This window comes from Lissotriton vulgaris, chromosome 3_1, assembly GCF_964263255.1.
Source record: "Lissotriton vulgaris chromosome 3_1, aLisVul1.2, whole genome shotgun sequence".
NCBI lineage: Eukaryota > Metazoa > Chordata > Amphibia > Caudata > Salamandridae > Lissotriton > Lissotriton vulgaris.
In genome coordinates this window covers 1,504,314,598-1,504,338,260 of record NC_141689.1, presented here as the reverse complement: position 1 = coordinate 1,504,338,260, position 23,663 = coordinate 1,504,314,598, and positions in this window count along the sequence as shown.

The following is a 23,663-nucleotide window of genomic DNA, read 5'->3' as shown; positions in this document are numbered from 1 at the left end:
TTTTTTTGGTTATTGGAAGAACTAGGAGTTCCAGGGGTCTTCTTATGTTTATTTTTGTGGAACTGAATTGCACATCAAAAGGTGGCAGCGTGCATTACATTGTGAATAGGTGTTAACTATTGTTTATACCTCTTCTAATTAACAGGGGTGCTTTGGAGGTGTATGGTTGCACTCTTCCCCTGTGAAGCATTGTAGAGGTATACTTAGGTAGGTTTATATCCATGTAATACATGTTACAGAAGAGATTCTGAAGGGTGTTGACAAATATCTTATTACTGTTACATGCGTTTTTGTATTGCTTAGTTACACCGAAACAACTTCTATGCTGCCAGATACCTCTGCACATCTACAAGGTTTATCTTTTCCTTTACAGGTACAACTACATAAGGTTGTTTCATATGTAATGTTAGTTCTGATTAGCGCAACCATAGTCTTATGCGTGTGCTCTGTTTATGTCTTTCAGATCTCCCTCCCTGCTGTCCCCTTCCTTTCCTTCCCTGTTCAGTTCATTTTTCCCCTTGCTTGATCTTCTCAATGCTCTGTGCCATTACGGCAATTCAGGTGTTGGGTCGATCTAGAGGTGGGCATACTAATCAACAAACCGATCCCGAGGACGTTATCATAACAGAATTCCCGACCTACATATTATAGTCCTCCCGGTCGAGTTGTGCTAGTATGGCCACATTGGAAGATGTGATAGAGGTACTGGCTAACCTTCAGTTGGAGGTATCCGCGTCCAGATTAGAGACCGCTGACCTAAGGGCCCGTTTGGATGGCGTACAGCTCAATCCTTTTGATGTGGGGACCACTCCTCCGCCGCAGCCGGTGGTAGTGGAGATGCCGGTGTCTATTCCATTAGCGTCACCTGAGCGTTTTCATGGGGATTCAGACAAGGTTCAGGTGTTCCTCACTCAAGTAGCTTTAAATTATTCCTGTAAACTTAAATCGTTCCCTACAAATCAGGCCAAGGTGGCCTTTCTGGTTTCGTACTTAGCTGGCAACGCTGCACAATGGGCGGTCCCGTTGGTTAATCGCAATGATCCTTTATTGCATGATTGGGAAGCCTTTAAAACAGAATTCCTTAGAGTGTTCGATCGAAGGGCAGATTCTTATACAGCCGATAGAGAATTATGGAATTACGGCAGGGGAAGAAAGACTTGGTTGTATATTTGAACGCCTTCAGGCGTTTAGTGGCAGAAACCACCTGGCCCGAAAAGAAACAGGCTTCTTTGTTCCATCAAGGGTTGAATGATGAACTTAAGGATGTTATAGCTCAGATCGATCCCCAACCCGCTACATGTGAGGAGTTGATAAATTTAGCCCTGCGGTTTGATCATAGACTTGGGGAAAGGAAAGGTGAGAATCGTAGGAAGCCAGTGGTTGAGACACATGTTACCAAGGAAGGGAATCAGGCCGCCTCTTCTGAACCTATCGAGATAGGGGCCGTGAGAACAGCTTTGACACCTGCCGAGAGAGAGTCAAGGCGTAAACAAGGGCTTTGTTTACATTGTGGAAAAAAGGGCCACTATGTGAGAGAATGCCCAGTAAAGCCAAAAACAGACCGTTTTCGAGGTAACCGAGTGGCTTCCGCAGATACAGAAAAGGTGGCGGAAAACTGATTGATTCTGGAAAACAGGAAGGGGTTTCTTGGAGTCCTATGTATGTCCCTTCGTTATGTGGTAGAATGAATAGGGTAACGAATCATCTTTTCGTATCCATTGTGTTAATGCTTGCCGGAGAATCTGTGGTCACGTCAGCTATGGTTGATTCAAGTCAAGTCAAGTCAAGTCATAACATTTGTATAGCGCACTACATACCCAGAGGGTTTCAAGGCGCTTAGGAAGGGGAGGAGGATTATTTGTCAAATATCCGGGGCAACGGGTATATTTATTGATATGCAGGAAGCCCAACGCATGGGAATTACTCTAGTACAGAAGGAGAGGCCTGAAGAAGTGTATGCTGTGGATGGGAGGAAGCTCAGTATGGGTCCTATAGGCTATGAGACGGAAGAAATTGAGGTGTTACTAGGGGACACACACTCCGAGTTTCTTACATTCAGCGTTATTAATGCTCCTCAATATGGTATAATCTTTGGTTTACCTTGGTTGGTGAACCACAACCCTAGTATAAACTGGGACACCAGAACCGTTCAAATGGGATCCGAGTTCTGCAAAAAACGATGTCATCTGGGGGTTTTGAAACCTGCCCAAGCCTTATCTGGTGGGTCATGTATAGCCACGGCCGCAGAAAAAAGTGTTCAACTTCCTGCAGTGTATCAGTCCTTTGGCAAGGTGTTCAACGAGGTACAGGCTGAGGAGCTCCCTCCTCATAGGCAGTATGACTGCCAGATAGATCTGGTCCCGGGAGCTGCGATACCATGTGGGCGGATTTATGCTCTAACGGAGCCTGAGAACTTACACCTTCGTGAATATTTGGACAAACTGTTGGGCCTGGGTTTTATACGTCCATCTAAATCTCCCGCCGCCTTGCCGCTATTTTTCATACCAAAAGCGAATGGCGAGTTACGCATGTGTGTGGATTTTAGGGCGCTAAATGCCATTACGGTAAAGAACAGGTATCCTCTACCCTTGATTAGTGTTTTGTTGGAACAGGTGAAAAAGGCTACTGTGTTCACGAAACTTGATTTAAAAGGGGCATACCATTTGGTCCGCATGCGTAGCGGGGATGAATGGAAGACGCATTCAAGACTCGATATGGGCTATTCGAGTACAGAGTGATGCCCTTCGGACTCTGCAACGCCCCTGCGGCCTTTCAATTCTTTTTAAATGACGTGTTTCGTGATATCTTGGACCGGTATGTGATCGTCTATATAGATGATATTCTGGTTTACTCAGACTCGGAGGATCTGCACAGTCAACATGTGGCAAACGTGCTTACCATTTTGCAGTCAAACAATCTTTACTGCAAACTCAGTAAATGTGACTTCCATGTTCGTACTGTAGAATTTCTAGGGGTGATGTTGAGTCCGGCAGGCCAAGAGATGGCGGAACGAAAGGTAGCGGCTGTCAGAAATTGGCCTGTTCCATGTAATGTCCGTGATGTACAGTGTTTCATCGGATTCGCCAATTTTTATAGGCGTTTCATCAATCAGTTTTCCCGGTTGGTGGCGCCTATCACTCAGCTGCTGAGGAAAGCGAGCGTGTTTGTATGGTCCAAGGACGCTCAAACTGCTTTCACGGCTCTCAAAGACGCTTTTGTGTCAGCCCCGGTGTTGGCCCACCCGGATCCAGACAAACCATATGTTGTGGCGGCGGATGCCTCGGATGTTGCAATCGGGGCTATACTGTCTCAACGCCATGTGGATACGGGTCAGCTACACCCGGTGGTATATATGTCACGTAAACTGAATCCGGCCGAGAGAAATTACCACATTGCAGAAAAAGAGCTTCTGGCCATTCGAGACTCTTTTCAGGAATGGCGGCATTTCCTCATGGAGGCCCGTCATGTGGTCTCGGTCTACTCCGACCACAGAAATTTGCAGTTCATGTCAGCCGCTCGTCACCTCACGCCTACGCAGCTCAGGTGGATGATGTTTATCTCAGGTTTTAATTTTGTCATCACGTTCCGTCCTGGAATGGACAATCGGAAGGCAGATGCACTCACTCGCCAGTCAACGGTTTCTCCGTGTGATGAGAGGGCCGAGGCTAGCATTGTGGATCCTGACAGAGTGGTGTGTGCTATGCAGCCTGATACATTCCTGAGGGATGTCAAGAAGGGGGTGGACTCCTTCGCTTGGAGGGCCTGGCTTCACGGTCACCCAGAATGGAGGTTGTATGGGGGTCTACCGATGTTTCACAACAGGTTGCTGGTGCCTACGTTGTCCTTGAGGAAACAGGTCTACGTGTGGTGCCATGAGTCGCCATGTGCTGGTCACCTTGGTTTTGCCAAGACCCTGGAGAGTGTTCTGCGGCAGTTCTGGCGGCCTTCTGTGAGACCTGATGTTGGGCGATGGGTGTCCGCTTGCGACCAATGTGCAAGGATGAAGTCCGACCACTCTTGTCCACAGGGCTTGCTGCAGCCCCTTCCGACTCCCTCAGTCCCTTGGGATCGGATTTCGGTGGATTTCATCTTGGGTCTTCCTTCTGACCGGGGATGTACAGCGATAATGGTGGTGGTAGACTACCTGTCGAAAATGGGGCATTTTGTGGCCTGTAAACAGGTACCTTCGGCGGGTCAGTTGGCTGTGCTGCTCATGACTAATGTGGTTCGGTTACACGGATTGCCAAGTGTCATAGTCTCCGACCGAGGCTCACAGTTTACTGCCCAGTTCTGGAAGAAATGGTGTTCTTTGCTGCATATTGACACGGCCCTTTCCACAAGTTTCCACCCGCAAACCGATGGCCAGACTGAGCGGTTAAATCAGACACTGAAGCAGTATTTGAGGTGCTACATGGATAATAGTAAAGAGAACTGGGTGGATTACTTGTGGTTGGCTGAAGTGGCTTATAATAACGCTATGCACAGTTCCACCAAGAACACACCTTTCTATTGTTTGTATGGCAGACACCCCCGGGTTCTTCCCTTTGTGCACCCGAAAGCCGACTCACTCCTTCCGGCGGTGGCTCAAAGAGTGGCGCATATCAAGGAGACATTGTCCAAGGCACAGGACCAGCTGCAGGCTGTGAAACTCAAGTACAAGGCTGCTGCTGATAAACACCTGAGACAAGGCCCGTTGTACTGCAGGGGTGATGAGGTGTGGTTATCCACGAGGAACCTGCGTTCCAGGAAACACAGTGTTTTCAACCCTAGGTATATAGGGCCGTATACTATATTGAAACGCGTGAACCCGGTGGCGGTGAAGCTGAAGCTCCCTTCCCATCTAAGCATCCATCCGGTGTTTCACGTCTCGTTGTTGAAACCTTCATTGTCAAAGGGCAAACATCGTCCACCTCCCTTGAAGGTAAAGGGAGAACTGGAGTATGAGGTCAGACGTATATTGGATTCCAAGTATCGGAGGAGCAGGTTGTGGTATCTGGTGTCATGGAAGGGGTATGGGCCCGAGGAAAACTCGTGGGAACCTGCTCTGGGGATTCATGCCCCGGTTTTGGTGTCTGCCTACCATCGGAGGTGCCCCTCTAAGCCTGGTCCGGGATCTCCTCTGTTGAGGGGGGATGTACTGTCAAGATCACGACTTGACGAGACTACAATTCCCGGCATGCCCTGGGCCAAAACTGCAGTTCCTGTGATCCTTCGCGACGGACCGCGATCTCACAAGAGAACACTTAAGGAAGACGGCGGCAGGAGATTGGTGTCGGGAATTCCTCTGGAGTACTGCATTTTGGTGTTTGAGTATTCAGAGAGCTACGGTGCAGTAAGGGTGCTTTGCACCACAGCGCTTTTCAGCGGGAGCGCTGATTTCTTGGAGTATTTGTGTTTTGGGCTTCTCTGTAACGGCTGTTACCGTGGTACAGGTTTCTTGACCTTTGGGACAATTGGATTTGGCTCGGTTGGCATTTTCGGCCAACCGAGGGAACACTGCTATTGTCTAGTGGTGTTTAGGTTGCTCGCAAACTTTTGTGGTTGTTCTGTACATATACTTTGGATTCTACCTTATATCCATCTAAGAGGCATTATTTGGGTTATTGGAAGAACTAAGAGTTTCAGGGGTCTTCTTATGTTTGTTTTTGTGGAACTGAATTGCACATCAAAAGGTGGCAGCGTGCATTACATTGTGAATAGGTGTTAACTATTGTTTATACCTCTTCTAATTAACAGGGGTGCTCTTTGGAGGTGTATGGTTGCACTCTTCCCCTGTGAAGCATTGTAGAGGTATACTTAGGTAGGTTTATATCCATGTGATACATGTTACAGAAGAGATTCTGAAGGGTGTTGACAAATATCTTATTACTGTTACATGCGTTTTTGTATTGCTTAGTTACACCGCAACAACTTCTACGCTGCCAGATACCTCTGCACATCTACAAGGTTTATCTTTTCCTTTACAGGTACAACTACATAAGGTTGTTTCATATGTAATGTTAGTTCTGATTAGCGCAACCATAGTCTTATGCGTGTGCTCTGTTTATGTCTTTCAGATCTCCCTCCCTGCTGTCCCCTTCCTTTCCTTCCCTGTTCAGTTCATTTTTCCCCTCGCTTGATCTTCTCAATGCTCTGTGCCATTACGGCAATTCAGGCATTGGGTCGATCTAGAGGTGGGCATACTAATCAACAAACCGATCCCGAGGACGTTATCATAACAAAATCAATCATCTTCCAACTCACTGAGGGATTGGATCGATGTGACACAGAGTTCCTATTAGAATGGTGTACTGATTCCGTGAAATATTTAGGAATCCACGTCCATTGAGATACTGAACAAATAGTGCTCCGGAACTACGGTACGGCAATTTCTCAACTAGAGACGCGCGTCGATTCCAGGATTAAACTTCCACTCTCTATAGCGTGACGCATTGCCCTCATAAAAATGATAGTACTTCCCAGATTTTTGTATTTGTTTCAGAACATTCCAATTCCCCTAACCAATAAATTTTTCAACACTCTGCGGTCCCTACTGATTAAATTAGTCTGGGGTAACAAGACACCCAGAGTACGGTGGCAAATCATGACCCACCCTCACGACCGGGGCGGGTATGGTGTACCTGATTTGCGTTTGTATTATTTAACTGCGCAAGCCAGTTTTGCACACTCTTGGTACCACCCTGATGTTAGAATTACTTATCTTCGCCCTGAATCGGACATGACTTCGCTGATTTGTTGACATCGGTGATACCCACGGGGATCCCCCGGGAGCCCAAAACTATACAACCTGTTTACACTACCAGCTGGGCATGGCGGACACTCAGTAAACTTACACAGGAGAGCACTCTATATTCCTCCTCCCTCCCCATAGTGAATCCCCCCTTTCTGCCCATTACCTCCGAAAAACTAGTCCAACGGACTTGTGCCAAATTCAATTTCCACATCATGGGAGATCTCTTCCCTGATGGCCATATCTTTGACCCGGAAGGCACGCCCGCGCTTTCGGAAGCAACGTTCATGGACAGGTTTGTGTTGGCCAGGTTGCGTGCGGCGCTATGTGCTAGGTTCCCTGATTATCCGTTGGAACCGCCCTCCTTTCCCCCTCTCACATTGATGATAACCAGTGACAAGGGACTACACCTCATTTCACAGCTATATAAGGCCTGCTCCGAGTTGATGCCATTAGATGACTCGAGGGTTCGCTCCGCATGGGAGTCTGACCTGGGCATTTATCCATCACAGAGGAGCAATGGTTGGCATGCTGCAAGGTCACTGGGACGGTATCGTTAAATAGCAAGCATAGATTGTTACACTTTAAATTCCTCCGTAGACTGTATGCTACACCCGCTAGAACACATAGGATAGACCCCTCCAGAACACACAAATGTCAACGCTGTCAAGCGCTGCACAGAGACTTTGCACATTTAGCCTGGAGCTGCCCATGAGTTCACGATTATTGGACAGAATCCATAGACTCCTTAGTGTGATGATTCAAATACCGCTGGAACCGATCCCAGAGATTGCGTTATTGGGATATGTGGTACAAATACCATTGAAAGTTCGTAGGTTTGCCGCTATTGCCTTGCTCTTGGCCAAAAGGGAAGTTGCAATATCCTGGGGCGGCAAGAGGGCACCGACGAAGAAGGGATAGATACAAAGTATGGCAACTTGCATGACACATAGCGATCTGTATGCTGCCACTTGTCCTATATCTTCCAGACCCAGGGATATTTGGGGTACTCTTAGTGTCTACCTGAGTTCACAGCAGCAACCTCTCCCCACGCAATGAAGTCAGGGCATAGAGCCAGCGGGGATTGGCTGAGTGGCATGGCCCCTTTCCAAACATATTTTTTACATATACAGGATATTTTATTAGGAATGATTATGTTTAAACTTGACAAATGATATCACGCTGGAGAGGTCGGTGGTAATGCCGTTGATCGCAAACTGCTTATGTTTATTGCCAGTTCTTATGTTGTACAAAGAGTGCGTCGTTATATTCCGAAGTGGAGGTTATCTTGAACTGTCAATATTGAGGTATCTCTGCTATGTGCCACTATTGAATTTTGTGCTTTGCTTTGTACTTTTGAAAATTGCAAAATAAAGTAAAAAAAAAAAAGTGCATGGTTAGGTAAAACCGGGAGCACTATTTAGGGATTTTCTGTATAAATGTGTGAATAAATGATAGCAAAGAGTTCGCTAGCAAAACTTTTGGTGTGATATCACCTACAAAGGGTCACACGGAAGGAGTACCAGGTTCGTCTGAGCTTGATTGATAGCAAAGGGGTACGCTGGTGAAACTTTGGCCTTAGTACATCCCAGAAGGTATAAGTATAAAGGAGTAGCAGGTTCTCTAATGCTTGCGTGAAGAGTAGACGGAAAGGAACTACTCGTAGTATATGAAGAGTAAGCGGAAGGGATTTACTCGTAGTAAGTGAAATTTATCTTTCCTTTAATTTAGTCACTCAGGTACAGTGACAAATGTTTTTACGCTGTTGAATAATAAAATCTGCATTAAAAGTGAAAGAAATTAAGTTTCTTATTACCTTACAAAGGAGGGAGTCAGTCGCGGAGCTGCGCTGACGTCACTCAGAGCCGGGCTGGTATTGGTTGAGACAGCGGGTGTGTAGCTGAGGTAATATTTGTAAAGGAGGGGTGAGTACAGGAGCGTGAGAACTAGTCTCACGAGAGAAACCGTGCAACTATTGGTTGGATTTATTTACATTCTAAATTTTGATTGGTCACTGGAAAATAAAAGACGCACTGGTATTGGAAATAATTTTGTAAACAAATTGAGAATATCCAGAAGATTTGCGTTTGAAATATATGTGGCATATAGGTCCGTTTGTAGGAAATAGACCTGATAGGAGATATTTAGGGTTTGCACAAGAACAGCATATAAGAGGAAGACCTTTTAACATGTACGGAGGAAAAAAAAAATGTCATTCATTAAAATAATGAAGAATTATTTCAGGAAAGATAAAGCAATTAAAACAAGAGACGGGATTATTATTCCACCACCAAATACGCCCGCATCATACATGATGGTAGAAAGGGGCTATCACACTTGTGTGTGGTTAGAAAATTGGATGGAGTACACAAAAGAGGATAGTGTTTTAGCATTTCCAGAAAATGGTACATTTAATGGCAGAGTTTTGCACAATTTAAGAACTCACATCAATGAATTAGATCCCAGACCTAGATTAACGCAGTATGAGGCATTGGAGGAATGGGAAACTGAGGCTTTTGAGCGAGATAGACCCAGAAGTAATGTAATTGGAGTAGGTTTTATCCCCGATTTCCAAAAGATACAAGAGATAAATTAATGAAACAATGCAGACAGCCTATGGTAGTGGAAGGATTGTATCCTGTATTAACTTTAGAAGAGCCCACTGGAAGTAAAAAGAATGAAAAAACGAAACATTTAATGACTAGTGGTGAGTCAGATGATGATTATTTGGAGGATTTTTTATTGAAAAATCCACCACCTTATAATGAGGAACCAAGTACAGTTAATCCAAATGCTCAGTTTCTGAAACCACCTCTGATTCCGCAAGTGGTACATGAGACTTCGTTAGAAAAACTGCTGCAAGACAGGGAGAGAGAAGCATTAAATAAACAAAGAAGTGAGTTGATTCAGAAAATTTCCCAATTAAATACAAGTCCTGAAGCCCTAACAATTCCAGTAACTATTGGCCCAGTTGTACCTTTGTACGGAGATAAGCAAGCTAGTCCTAAAACTCCCGTTCTGACTACACCTGTAGTTCAGCCAAGAAAAGAACCCTTAATAGTTGATGATCAAGCAAGTGAATGCGAGTCAGTAATTTCTCTAATGGATTTGCCAATAAGAGAACCAGTGTATGACTCGGTCAGAAAAACCACTCCTTTAAATTCGAGAGAAGTACAAATGGAGACATCCTCAGGTACAAGAAATGCCACAGTAGTAACACCAGAAGAAATAGAGTGATGGACACGAGAGATAAAGAAGCCAAAGTCACAGCCAAAAGTATTGGATATATTTAAATTAAGAGTCGAATTAGAAGAAATGATGGCTGGAAATGTGGGAATTGACAGATTAAATACATTCAGTGAAGATGAGATATTGTTTATATGTCAAAAGCATTACTAGAAATACAAGAGTGTTTCATGAAAAGTTAATGGACATGGCAACTAACATGGGAATTGACATTGGCAAAGTATTACAGAAACCATATCGAGCTGAATTTTCTGGCAAAGACTTGGAAAATATGAATGTGTCAGGAAGAAAAGTACAAATCAAGGAACTGATGTCATTATTGCAGAAATGGGGTGACCTAGAAAAATGGAAAACTAGATGGGCAAAGAAAAAGGAAGAGGCTCGATCAAAACAAACTGTTTCTGAATATGTATTAAAAGAGACAGAAAAGGTAGAAAGGTTATGTCCCATGAGAGAGGTACCAGGTGGAGGTTATGTACATGTCCCATGGTCCCGACAGGATATTTTGTCATTTACAAATGATTTCCCAAAACTTCGAGAAAAACCAGTAGAATGGTACAGACAAGTCGAGAGATTCGTGAAGGTTTCAAAATGTCTTTTGAAAGATTGTAAATGTAAATGTAAATGCTTTTGTACTTGTATAGCGCACAGCTACCCGCAGTGGGTTTCCCGGTGCTTGTACGAATACCGCAAGGGAACCCTTCCTGGCTTTCCCTGTGAAGTGTCCACTCCTGGGCACCCCCATGGTGCAGACCAGGCATCCCTCGCGTTGTGGGGGCCGTTGTAGAGACTAAGCAAGCTATTGCCCAGAGTTGCAGCGTGGGACCCATGATCAGAATAGGCACTGAGGCGAGAATATCCGGTCAGGGGAATTAATGAGCCCGAGACCTGCCGGGGCAGGAATCGAACCCTGGTCCCTGGCCAGAGCTCTGCATCGAGGTCTGCCTGCTCTAACCATTTAGATGGATTATTTGACATTGTTGTTCCTGTAGATTTGTGGACAGAATGTAAAATTGCTATTGATTGGCCTAGTGATGAGTACCCTAGAGATTCAAAGACAGGGGCACCTTCTGATGAAGTGATGAAGAAGTACAAACAGGTAATACTCTACCTCAAAGGGAAGGTGCCTGCAAAAGAGACCGATTGGACTCGAATAGATAGAACCACTCAGAATAAAGATGAATCTGTGCATACCTATTATGAACGCCTGTTATAAGTATTTAAACAGTATAGTGGTCTAGACAATATTGATATGAAGGACATGACCCATTTCATCTATAGGTTTGTGGTAAATACAACAAAAGTTTCGAAAGGGTCCAAGGGATATGAAGTTTAAAGACCCACACCTGGTTTTATCCCCAGCTCCAACTCAATGTACAACACAAGAAACACAGGGGGTCTACCAGCTAACTGTTAATTAAAGCTACACTGTCAATACTGAGTCGACTAGATCTCAGAGTGTATACATCACAAAAAAAGTGTATTTGTGAAGAAAGAAATTAAGAGGAATAAACTCAACATGCATAGAAGAGACCGATACATCACAGAGTATTCATGAATGGCTAACCAGTCCAAAACCAAGGATATAGGGTTTCCATCAAAAGAGACTTAATGATCAGTCATATCATCTGGCCAAACCCTGGTATGTGGAAGGCTGGTCCCCTGATCATAGGGACCGAACCGCACCTTGCTGATGTTTTGGGATTTGGTCCACCAACATAAATAAAACATCCATAATGACTGATCTTTTATGGTAGAAAAGACAGGTGCAACAAAACTAATAGTGACTTAAAATAGGATGGAATGCCCTCCTTTTAACAACTTTATTCTATGGACATGACATGCCTCCTAATTAAAAACAGAACAGTGCAAGAGGACAGTAACAAATATCTGCCTATAAATGGGCCATTTATAGGCAGATATTTGTTACTGTCCTCTTGCACTGTTCTGTTTTTAATTAGCTTTCCACACACCAGGGTTTGGCCAGATGATATGACTGATCATTAAGTCTCTTTTGATGGAAACCCTATATCATTGGTTTTGGACTGGTTAGGCATTCATGAATACTCTGTGATGTATTGGTCTCTTCTATGCATGTTGAGTTTATTCCTCTTAATTTCTTTCTTCACAAATACACTGTTTTTGTGATGTATACACTCTGAGATCTAGTCGACTCAGTATTGACAGTGTAGCTTTAATTAACAGTTAGCTGGTAGACCCCCTGTGTTTCTTGTGTTGTACAACTATAGGTTTGTGTCAGGATTAAGGCCAGAAATTTTGCAATGGATTAAAAACCATAAAATTAGCTGGCAGGCCAAGCCAATTGATGAAATCCTTAAATATGCAAAATATTGTGAAGATGAACTTGACAATAAACGAAAAGAATTAAAAGAAAAAGTAATGTGGGCACAAGTGAAATTAGCAGAGCAACAAGATCTTCAATTGAGCCAAGTAAACAATAACCAGAATCAGGGTGATGGTAATGGGGGTAAGAAATTCCCCTGTCACGGGTGTGGCAAGTTGGGGCACTGGAAGAACGAGTGTAAGGCTGTGCAAAATGGTAACAGGCCAAATAATGATTTGAATTCACAGACGCAGAATGAGGTGCCACGGAAGCAACAGCAGCAGGTAATACAAAACCAGTTACCCCTTGCACCTATGCCAAATTTTAGGAGCAAAGCACATCAGAGTGTGGATACCACAAATTGGGAGAGAAGTGAAAGGAGAAATATAGCAACCTCACAATTTCTTTTGAGTGATACGTTTTTCAGTGAAAACACTTACTGACGGTGCCAGAGAGGGGAGGACGAGGAGTGCGTACTTGGCGCCTCCTTGCCGGCAGATCAGTCAGGTCCATACATTGAAGGAAAGGTTGATGGAAATGATGTCACCTTTCTATTGGACACTGGTGCTACCCGTTCTACTGTGAGAACATCAGACGTTCCAAACCTACCCCTCTCGGGAGAAGCAATCCAAGTTGTGGGTGTTTCTAATAAACAAATTAGTTCCCCAGTTACAGAACCAATGGAGATTAGAATAGGCAATTTTAAAGAAATGCATAGATTTGTTGTGTGTGATTCAAGTCCAGTAAATCTGTTTGGTAGAGATTTGTTGTGCAAAATGAATTGCATCATCTTTTGCACCCCAAGTGGTGTTGAAATTCAAACCCCAGACGAAGACGGAGTTTATAAACTAATGTTAGCAAAACAGGAAAAAGAGAATAAAAATATAACTATGGAAGACTTACCAGAAGAATTACAACAAACTGTGAATAGTAATGTGTGGGATTTTACTGGAAAAGATGTAGGATTAATGGCAAATGTTGATCCGATAAAAGTGACAGTGAAGGAAGATGCAGTTTACCCAAATACTCGACAGTACAAAATGAGCCCAGAAATAAAACCAGGAGTTGCAGCGGAAATAAAGCATTTGGCTGAAGCAGGCATTTTTCAAGAAATAATGAGCAGTCCATGTAATTCGCCCATAATTGGAATAAAGAAACCGAGTGGCAAGTATAGGGTCGTACAAGACCTTCGCAAGATTAATAAGATTGTTGTCCCATGTTGTCCAGTTGTGCCAAATCCTGCAGTGATTCTGTATTAGATATTGTGGGAGGCTGGATGGTTTACCGTGATAGATTTGTGTCACACATTTTTCATGATTCCATTACACCTGCATACCAAATTTCTTTTTTCTTTTGAATTCGACAGTCATGTATACGTCTGGAACCGCGTTCCTCAGGGGTAAACAGAGAGTCCATTGATTTTTTGGTTTGTTTCAAGTCTGTTTTATTTTCATGCCATAACACATACCACAGGTCCATTTAAACACAGCGTTAAGCCTACAACTCTAAGCAGGTTTGGCCACAAAGGAATTTAGCGTTGGGGCCTTGAGGCCTGCAAAGGAAAGGCAAATTGTTACACAGCGTTTTGCCTACAACCCCACTGGGGCCGGCTGCGTTCCATGCTTTTAGCTGTACTATCGTTCGGACATTAAAAAAAACCAGGACCGCCAGGATAAATTTCATGGAAGGAGTGGGCAACTAGCCCCGTATCTAAAGTCAGCCCAACAGGGCCCAATAACTATAAGAGCAAGAAAGAGAAGAAAAAAAAACGAGGAATGGAGAGGAAAGTGGAGGTAGAGGGGAGGAAAGAGCACAGCAAGAGTGAAAGCAGTGTGCGCTGGAAGAGGAAGCAATGGAATAGGGCCTAAGGCTACCACGTCCCAGGGGGTCTACAGTAGCAGTCTACCGGGATCAGGAGGAACAATGGCATCCTCAAAGAGACGCAACGTATTGAGCCTGGTAGGCATGTGGCGCGCATGCTCTACAGTGCAAAGATATTGGACTAAGGGCTGCCAAACTCCCTTGAAACGCGTGTCGCATGCCTGCAAGCGCGCTGTAAAAAGCTCCATTGTGATGACATATATATATATATATATAATATATATAAGGGAAATTTATAAAGCGCCTGGTTCCGCACAGATGGCGTGTCCCCACGCTGTGGCGAGTGGAATCAGCCAGAGCCGTACAAACCAGGCTGCTATTGGGGGGACTTCATTTCTCTTCCAGTATAGGGCTATAAGCTGTTTAGCCACTCCCAGCATCTGGAGCGCTAAGATCCAATCGCTTCGGGTGAGCGCCTTCAGGCTGGCAGGTTTGATGCCTAGTAGGAATGTGCTCGTGGCTTCAGGCAGTGGAAATCCCAATACCCCTTTGATATGGCTAATGACCTCCTTCTAAAAAATGGTCAACATTGGGCACGCCCACCAGACATGGATAAAATCCCCAGATGCAGACTGACACCTCCAGCACAGGGGGGGGGGGATATGGGGAACATCCTGTGAAGTCACTGAGGTGTATAATACCATTGAGTCAAGAGTTTATAGGCATTCTAGCTCTGCTGGATGCTCCGGTACACCTTGGGGATGTCCCGCAAAAGTCTATCGCACTGTGAAAGTTCAATGTTCTTGCCGGACGCCAGCTGCCATTGGTGCTGGTACGGGTGAGAGGGCGTAGTCAGAGGGTGCTGCAGAATCTGGTAGATCTGAGAGATCAGCCCTTTTGATGCCCCAAGAGAAAGCGCCAACCTCTCAAAGGGAGTGAAGTCGCGGGTGGCCGCCTAGTACATTTCCCCCTCAGACACCCAATGTCGCAGCTGAGTATGCTGCATTCTCGCTTCCGATGGCACGTGGAACTCCTCCTTACATTGGTCAAAGGTGTTAAGTGCACCCCCCTAATACAAGTCCCAGATTACCCTGCAGTCCCCCTGCGTCCATTTGTCAAAGGCGCGGGTTCGGTGGGCTGGCGGGAAGAGCGGATTCCCCGCTATCGGGGTATGCGGGGAGGGAAACGCGGTAAGGCCTCTGGAGACAGCTATGTTGTCCCATATCCCTAGGACCATTCTCGTGGGCACTGCTATGTATGCGCTCTTAGATCGTGCCTCCTGGTGCAGCCATGCAAGATCCCAGATGGTTCGCCCCATCACCGCTCCGTCCATATGCAGCCATTTCTTCTCACTCTCCCGCACCCCCCACTCCACCACAAAGCGGAGGTGCGGGGCCCAGTAATAATCCACTAGATTAGGGCAGGCTAGTCCCCCCCATATCCTGCGGTGTCATGAGGAGCTTCTGGGAGAATCGAGGCCGCTTCCCACCCCAGATAAAGGACGTGAGCTCACACTGCAGGCCTTGTATACAGTGGAGCAGGATAGGTGTGGGGAGACATTGGAACAGATATATATCATTTTAGGGAGGATCGACATCTTGATGGCATTGAGTCTACCCAGCCATGACGTCATCAGAGGTCTCCACCTCCGCAGGTCTTCAAGGACCGCACTCCGACATTCCCGCCAGTTTACCGACGTCCACGTTTCCAAAGATGTGGTCAGCAGGAGGCCTAGATAGCGAATGTGCTGACCGGCCCACTGATAGGGTACCAGGTCCTTCAGGCGGATCAGCTCCTCTGTCGGGATGGTAAGATTAAGGGCCCAAGACTTACCGTGGTTAATCTTGAGACCGGAGGCCCTCTCGAAAAAGGCATAGTACCGCGTGCAGTGCCGGGAGGGACTCCCGAGGGCGCCTGAGAGTGAGGATTAGATCGTGCACAAAAAGCGCCAACTTGTTTTCCCGAATGCCAAGGGAGATTCCATGAATATCGGGTGCCCAACGAGCCATCTCTGCAAGCGGTTCCACTACAAGGGCAAACAACAGGGGTGATAGAGGGCACCCCTACCTCGTACCCCTATGGATAGAGAACGGTGCCGTAAGCTGACCATTGACCCAAATCCTGGCTTGCAGTCCTATATATGGGGCCATGATCCTTGTGATCATCTTCGGACCTAGCCCAAACTTTTATAGGACCGCCCAAAGGAAGGTCCAGTCCACCCGGTCAAACGCCTTCTCCGCGTCTAGCGAGAGAAGGCAGGCCGGGATCTTCCAATGATGCGCTTTCCTCACAAGATGCGCAAGCTTGCACACATTGTCAACTCCCTGCCGATTGTGGATGAAGCCGACCTGATCTGGGTCCACCAGCCCTGGCATATAGGGATCTAGGCGTTTTGCGAGTAGTTTAGTATAAATTTTAAGATCGGTATTTAATAGAGATATTGAACGGTAGGATGCACAGAGCGTGGGGTCCCTCCAGGCTTCTGTATCAGCATTATCTCTGCCATGCCCATGTCAGAAGATGGCCCCTCCGTATCTGTAAAAGAATTAAACAGCCTCAGAAGGTAGGGGCGAAGCTGTGATTGGAACATGCGATAAAAGGACAGGGGTAGGCCATCCGGCCCCGGTGTTTTCCCCAAAGGAAGACCCCTCACGGCTGCCGTTATCTCCTCCTCTATGATAGGGCCCTCCAGATCCTTCGCACAGAGTGGGTGCAAAGGCGTCCCCTCGTAGCCATGCAGGACGGCCGCCACCACATCTGGGGACGTAGTCTCCGCCTGGTACAGGGCGGCATAGTAATCCCGAAACGCCTCGCATTTATCTCTCCCCGAGATAACCATGGTTCCATCTGGCAGCTGGATATTGGCTATGTGGGCTCTAGCCGCACAAGCTCTCAGTCTCCCCGCCAGCAACCGTCCCACCTTATCTCCTCCCTCGAAATATTGCTGCTTCAACGCCAGCAAGGAGTGCTCTGCCTTGTTAGTGCTCAAAAGCTTGAGCTGCACTCTCAGGGTGGCGAGCCGCCACCTGGACTCCAAAGAAGAGTGCTCCCGGTCTTTTAGCTCAGATCGTAATATGTCCTTCTCCAAGCTATCCTCCAACTTACAGGCCTCTCACCTCTGCGCAATCGAGAGAGAGGTGATGTGGCCTTGGATCGTGGCCTTAAAGGCGTCCCACACCATGGGAAAGGGTGTCTCCGGGAGGTCGTTACTAGCAAAGTAAGAGTCAATGGCGGCCCGGAAGCTTTCAACTTTGGCTGCATCCCGGAGAATTCTCGGCGGCAAGCACCACCACACCTCCCGGGCAGGGGAAGCGGCCGGGTCCTGCAGGAGCAGCTCGACGTGGGCATGATCAAACAGCAAGATATCCAATATGGAGGCTCCAAGCACATCCCGCACCAGGGCGTGCGAGATATATAAGTAATCTATGCTAGAGCAGGAGCGGTGGGCATGAAAATAAAACGAGTAATCCTTCAACCCCAGGGAGTGGTAGCGCCACTCATCTATCTGCCCCAGTTCCGTTATCTGCTTGAGCAGCGCAGAGGACATGGCCCCGGTGCCGCTGAACGAAGTGTCGCTGCGATCCTTCTCCGAGTCCCAAACTAAGTTGAAATCCCCTCCAAGCACCAGTGAGGGGTCGCCATATGGAATATGTTGCCCCAAGAGTGACTGGAGGTATCTATCCTGCATCTAGTTGGGCGCATAAACATTACATAGAGTAAACCGGCGCCTCCGGACCCCCACAGTAACTTTAAGAAAACACCTATCCCCACTCTTAAAAGGTTTAGTGTCCCCCCGCCTGAAGGCAGTCCTGCACAGTATCGCCACACCCGCCGTTTTAGTGTCTGCTGCAGCCCAAAATTGGAGAGGATATTTAGGGTGCACCATGCGCTTCACATCCGCTTGCAGCAGGTGGGTTTCCTGCAGGAATATTATGTTGGGGTTCTGCTGGTGAAGGCAGTGCCACGTTTGCCTCCATTTATTGGGAGAGTTCAGGCCCTTGACATTGAGCGTCAAGATCTTTAAGGGGTTAGGCAGGGTCGCAGTCATGTTAAGTGCCAAGCGGGCTCCACCCACGCCCCCAACTCCGCCACTGCAGGGACATAGACACATAAAGGGGCCCCTCCACCCACACCCACTCAGGAGGCCGCAGCTGCCGGTTCTCCCACCCATCGCACACAGATAGAAAAAGAGAGAGCAGAAGAGAGACCAGCAAAGAGCTAGAAGAGGAAGAAGAGGTCAAGAATCTCAAAAGCAGCCAACTGGGCCACACAGCAATAGGTATCAACAAAGGCCAACAGGGTCACACTGTACTGTCCCAGTGACAGGGCATCCTACACCCAAGGGTTTGAATGCACTCAGGGATGTCACTCCCTTAGGAACAGCTTGAGGGAGTCCTGTAGTGGTCTCAAGGACAAACAACGGTAGGACCTCGATGACCCCGCCACGCTGGCCGGGAGCTGGGATGCATGCGTAGGGTTCCCTATCTAGAACAGACACAGGGAGGAGGGGACAGCATCAGCAGAGGTGCATGTCTCCAAACATTGCAAATCACTGATCAGCCAGTCATGGCGTGGAATGGCGTGAAGGCGGCCCCTCTCGGTCTCCCTCAAGGGATCGAATGTGCGCTATGATGTCCTGCTTGGCCTGCGAGGCAGATCGCTCATCGAGGGGAGGAGAATGGCAATGACGCTGTACTGTGGTCCAGGACAGTCTGGCTGGGACCCGCTTCCAGCGCCGTTGTCGAGAAGGGCTGGCCGAAGGCGACTCTGGTAACCGAAGCAACTGTGCCTCCTCCCGGTAGGGCCTTATTACTCGTCGCTTGCTGTCCCACTGGTAGATGAGGGCAAAAGGATGGCCCCATTGATAAGAGATATCTAGGGCCCGTAGCTTCTCCGTCACTGGCTTGAAGGCTCGTCGTCTGCGCAGGGTGTTGGGTGCCAAGTCTTGAAAAACCTGTATCCTGTGCCCTTCGTATCTGAGGTCTGGTTTGTCCCTTGCCACCTTTAAAATGGCCTCCTTCTCGGTAAAAAAATGCACCCGTGTCAAGATGTCTGGGAGAAGTCCCGGTCTCCCCGCGGGCCCGGAAACCCGGTGGGCCCGGTCCAAAGCCGGCGGGGAAGCGTCCTCATCCCCCCAAACATCATGGAGGAGTTGCGCCACGTAAGTCATAATGTCCTTCCCCTCCGCCCCGAAAGGAACCCCCCGGATACAGAGGTTGTTCCGGCGACTCCGGTTCTCCAAGTCCTCGTGCTTGACTTGTAGCTCTATGTTTTGTTCTTCTAACGCTGCTAGGCGCTGCCACAATTGCTCCTGGTCCTCTGTACGGGCGTCCACCATTTTCTCTAGCCCATCCACCCGATCCCCCAGCTCAGTGACTTCCTTCCGAAGTTCCCGCACGCAGGAGTGCACCTCAGATCGTAAGGAACCAATTTCCATTTTAAGTTCGGACATGAAGGAGGTCATAAATGCCTGGGTCACTGGCATCAAGTCCCCAGCGGCTTGCGGTGGTCCCTCAGCGGGCACCGACTCTCCTGCTTTGCCCCACATTGTCACAACCGAATCGTCCTTGGAGGCCGCCGCCTGGTCGGCTTTGCCCCCTTTGGAGCGTGTCATCACCAGCTCCAGAGCGGCAGGTTGGCACAAAGACAGCACACTCTGCACCTACCAGGAGCTGCGTGCCCAGGAAGGACCCCGACCCAGCCCCCGTCCCCACAAGGTCGAGTTAGCAATAAGCTAGGAGGCAGCTAGAGGCCCAGGTGCACACGGCACCCCCGAGCCCCCAGCCCCAAAGGATTCAGGCACCACCCCCTGAAGGCCCCTATCCACTCCCACTTCCTCAGCAATGAGACCCCAAGAGGGATGCCATGAATCCCAAGGACCACCCCCCCCTGGGCCAGCAAAGTCAGGGAGTCTCTACGCAGAGGGCCAACCCTCCCCACCAACCACCCTGGACCTCCCCTGCCCCCCGCAATAAACAGGCAAGGAGTTCAGTATATCTATAAAGTTTGTGTGAGTCAGTCCAGGGATCACACTATCCACCTGCTCCACAGCTCCCCCCCCCACCTTGGGCGCTTTGCTCTAGACTACTCCTCCCCCAATCCTGGCACTGTATGGCACCGTAGCATGTAAGTTATGATGTAGTTGTTGGAGAGCCCTTCCCACAGGCACCCCCCAAGTCTCACCGGGACCAGGGCTAGCCCCCAGCAACCTCACAGGCCACAAAGTACACCAGCTCTCCCCGCAACACAACAGAGGAAGATCAGTGTGCAGGGGCCACCCAGCAGGAGGCCCAATGAGGAGAAAACAAAGAAAAAAAGGGGGGGAATGCACCGGTTCACGCCGCTCCTTGCAGTTCAATCTGGGCCACAGCCACCCCCCTCCAGCTCACCAGTCACAAGGGCAGCATACGCTGAAACTACCCATGGCAGAAGGCACAGGCCAAGGAAGGGCCCCCTGCTACAGCGCCAGTCTCCAAACATCAAGTTAGGGCCTCAAAATGGCGGCACAGGCACCCTGGATTAGCCTCTCCCGTCACCCGCGCCTAGTGTCTCGACCGCTCCCAACGTCAGCCGCACCACATCCCCCTCGCACTTCCCAGAGGGCGCACTCCAGCATTCACTCGCCCTCTGGGCAGCAAGGCAGAGTAGGGCGGAGTGTGGGGAAAGTAAGCAGCACCTCCAGGCCGCAGTCCCAAAATGGCAGCCGATGGTACCGCTGCCCGGCGCTCTCCCCCGTCGTCTCACAATGGCCGATCAGCAGCAGCCTGCAGTCAGCGGTCGGGCCCCCCAGGCAGCAGAACACAACTAAGTATGGGCGAATTTTGCGAATCTCGCGTTCGCGAATTTTGCGGATTTGGGAACTCGCAATCCGCAAAATCCGCGAATTCCCGCAAATTTGCGGATTTTTTTTTTTGTGTGTTCGCAAGCGTTTCTGCCAGTTCGCGAGGATTTGGTACTAGTTCGCAATTGCGAACTTACTTGTCGGCTCGCAACGGTCACAACAATGTTGTTTCTACATCTGGTTCATCATCACAGCCTCCCAGCACCCTCTGTTTCACCACTGCCACCCTCTCTTTGACCAATGCCACCCTCTGTTACATCAATGCTACCCTCTTGTTCATCATCACTGTAGAAGATGGGGGGGAAAAGCAAGCCCACCTGCCCTGCTTGAACTGACATGAATTAATTTGGGGTTAGTTTATTAACAACACCTGCCCTGCCCCAACTGACAATAATGAATTAGGGGCTAATTAATGTGTCACTGAATTTGAAGTTCCAGCCTGGCACCTGCTTGTCTGCTCCCTTAGCTGTAAATCAGGACCTTTGTGGCATACAGTTAAGGTCAGAGCAGGGTCACACAATAGTTGCAAGCAGGCAACCGAATTCTGGAGGGCCCCCTCAGGAAGCACTACAGGGAATCGTTACAAATCATGAGGTTAACCTTTTGCACCTGCTCATTGCTTTTGCTTTTGCAAAAATCGTTTTTCGGTTTTTTCGCGCTATTCGCGGGGCGCGGCGTCGTGCGAAACCGACCGCGGAAGCCGCCAATTCGTGCGAATGAGCTTTATATTTTTTTGCGGCTTGTTGTTTTGCGAGTTTTTTTGCAGTATTCGCGAGCCGCTTGCAGCGCAACACGCGAATTTACCCCAAGGTCGAGTACGGGCACGGCCATTTTGTTTGCGTGACGTATTTCCGTTTCCGCCCGCTATGTATAATCTCGCGCAGTAAGCGCATTGCGAGTATAAGTTTGCACGAGATCGCGAGGAAAATCTCGTGCGAACTTACTTTCGCGCTCGTGAACGGGCGGCCATCTTGTTTTTCATTCATTTCCTGTGTCTGGGCATGGTGTTTAATCCTCTTGCTATCTTTGCCATCCTTTGCTTGTTTTCAGTTTTTTTTTTAACGATTTTGCTTCTTATCTATCCCTCTCTTTTCCTAGCTGTATATTTTTGTCTTTTCTGCTATTTTTCTTTACTTTTAAACTACTTTTTTAAACTCTTTTCTTTTCTTCTTCCCTATCCTATTCCTTCTTAATTTTCTACTTCCTACCTTACCTGCCCAGACCATGGTGAAGCCAGGCGCCGTGAAGCTGCCCAGGCACTTGAGGGCCGCAGAGGCGGCGGGGAGGAGGAGTCCTGGACCCCGTGCCAGGACAGCATGCGGTCGATTGAGGGGGGAGCAGGTGACGCGACGGGAGATCTTCAGCCCGGAGGAAGTGGGCGCGCTGGTCTACTTCGTCCAGCGCCGCCTGCCCAGGACCATCGCGGGAGGCGGCAGGATCGCGGCCGGCGGCTACAACATCCGGGAGCGCCGGAAGCGGTGGGAGAAGGTGTGCTGGGCCATGTCCCACCTCTACGGGGTCCAGCGCACCTACAGCCAGGTCACCCACCGCTGGACGGACCTCCTGGACCGGGAGCGCGACCTGCTGGACCAGCTCGGCTTGGAGATCCCCGGGCTTGGTGAGTAGTACTAGCTATTTCATCACTCACTACTTTGATGTTTTCTCCTGCTTTGTGTTGTTGTATTGCAAATATTTGTTTTTTACATGGAGCAAGCCAATAATGCCGCTGATGACGATTACATTGTAGTTAAATTATATTTCAAAATCTTCTGTGCATTTCAGGTGCACTGCTCTCCTTCTCAGTGGCGTTGCTACTATGCCTATTTGTTTTCTATTTTGTGGTCTCATTGGCCTGAGTAACTATTATGTATGAGTGTACTTTACAGAACTGCGTAATGCTAGACACTAGGGGGCAGATTACATTTACAAGCCCCTTGCGCCACGTTTACGTTGCCTTGCGTGACGCAACAGCGGCGTAAACGTGGCGCATCCCTGCGAGTCATTTACAGCATGACGCATCCAGGGAGATGCGTCACGTTATAAAGCCATGTGCCTGCACCACAATGGGTGCGTTCCTAGTACGCAGGGTGGGCGGTCCGGCGGCTGTGCGCCTCGCAAAAGTGCCTGCGTGAAATCTACAAGATTTAACGCAGGCACTTCTGTGACGCTGCTACGTCAATTCAATTCCTTATGCCTGCTTGAAGCAGGCGTAAGGACTGACACAGCATGTTAAGTATTGGGTGGCCCTGAGCATTACTGGAGTTGCATTGCGTTGGCGACGTGACTCCAGCGATGTGCCGCTCTTACGTGACGAGATGCGTCACGCAAGTGCCTACCCTTGCGCCAGGGCGCGCCGCATTGTAAATGAGGCGCATCTGCCGTGTCGCAAGGGTAGTTTTGCGTGACGCATTTGATCTGGCGCATCTCTGGAGATGCGCCAGTACGCGTAAGTAAGTATGCCCCTAAGGGGCAGAATTGCAATTACCGTCGCATCCCTGCAAAGTAGCAGGGATGCGCCATTAATTGTGCGGCCCGCTACCACCACCAAACATGGTGCGCCGTATTTGCAATGCGGCGCACCATGGGCCCAAAACGTCACCGAAGCTTTACTGCTGGAGTTGCGTCGCAACGATGGCGCAGCTCCAGCAATGCTCTGGGGTACCCTATCTCCCCAATGCTGG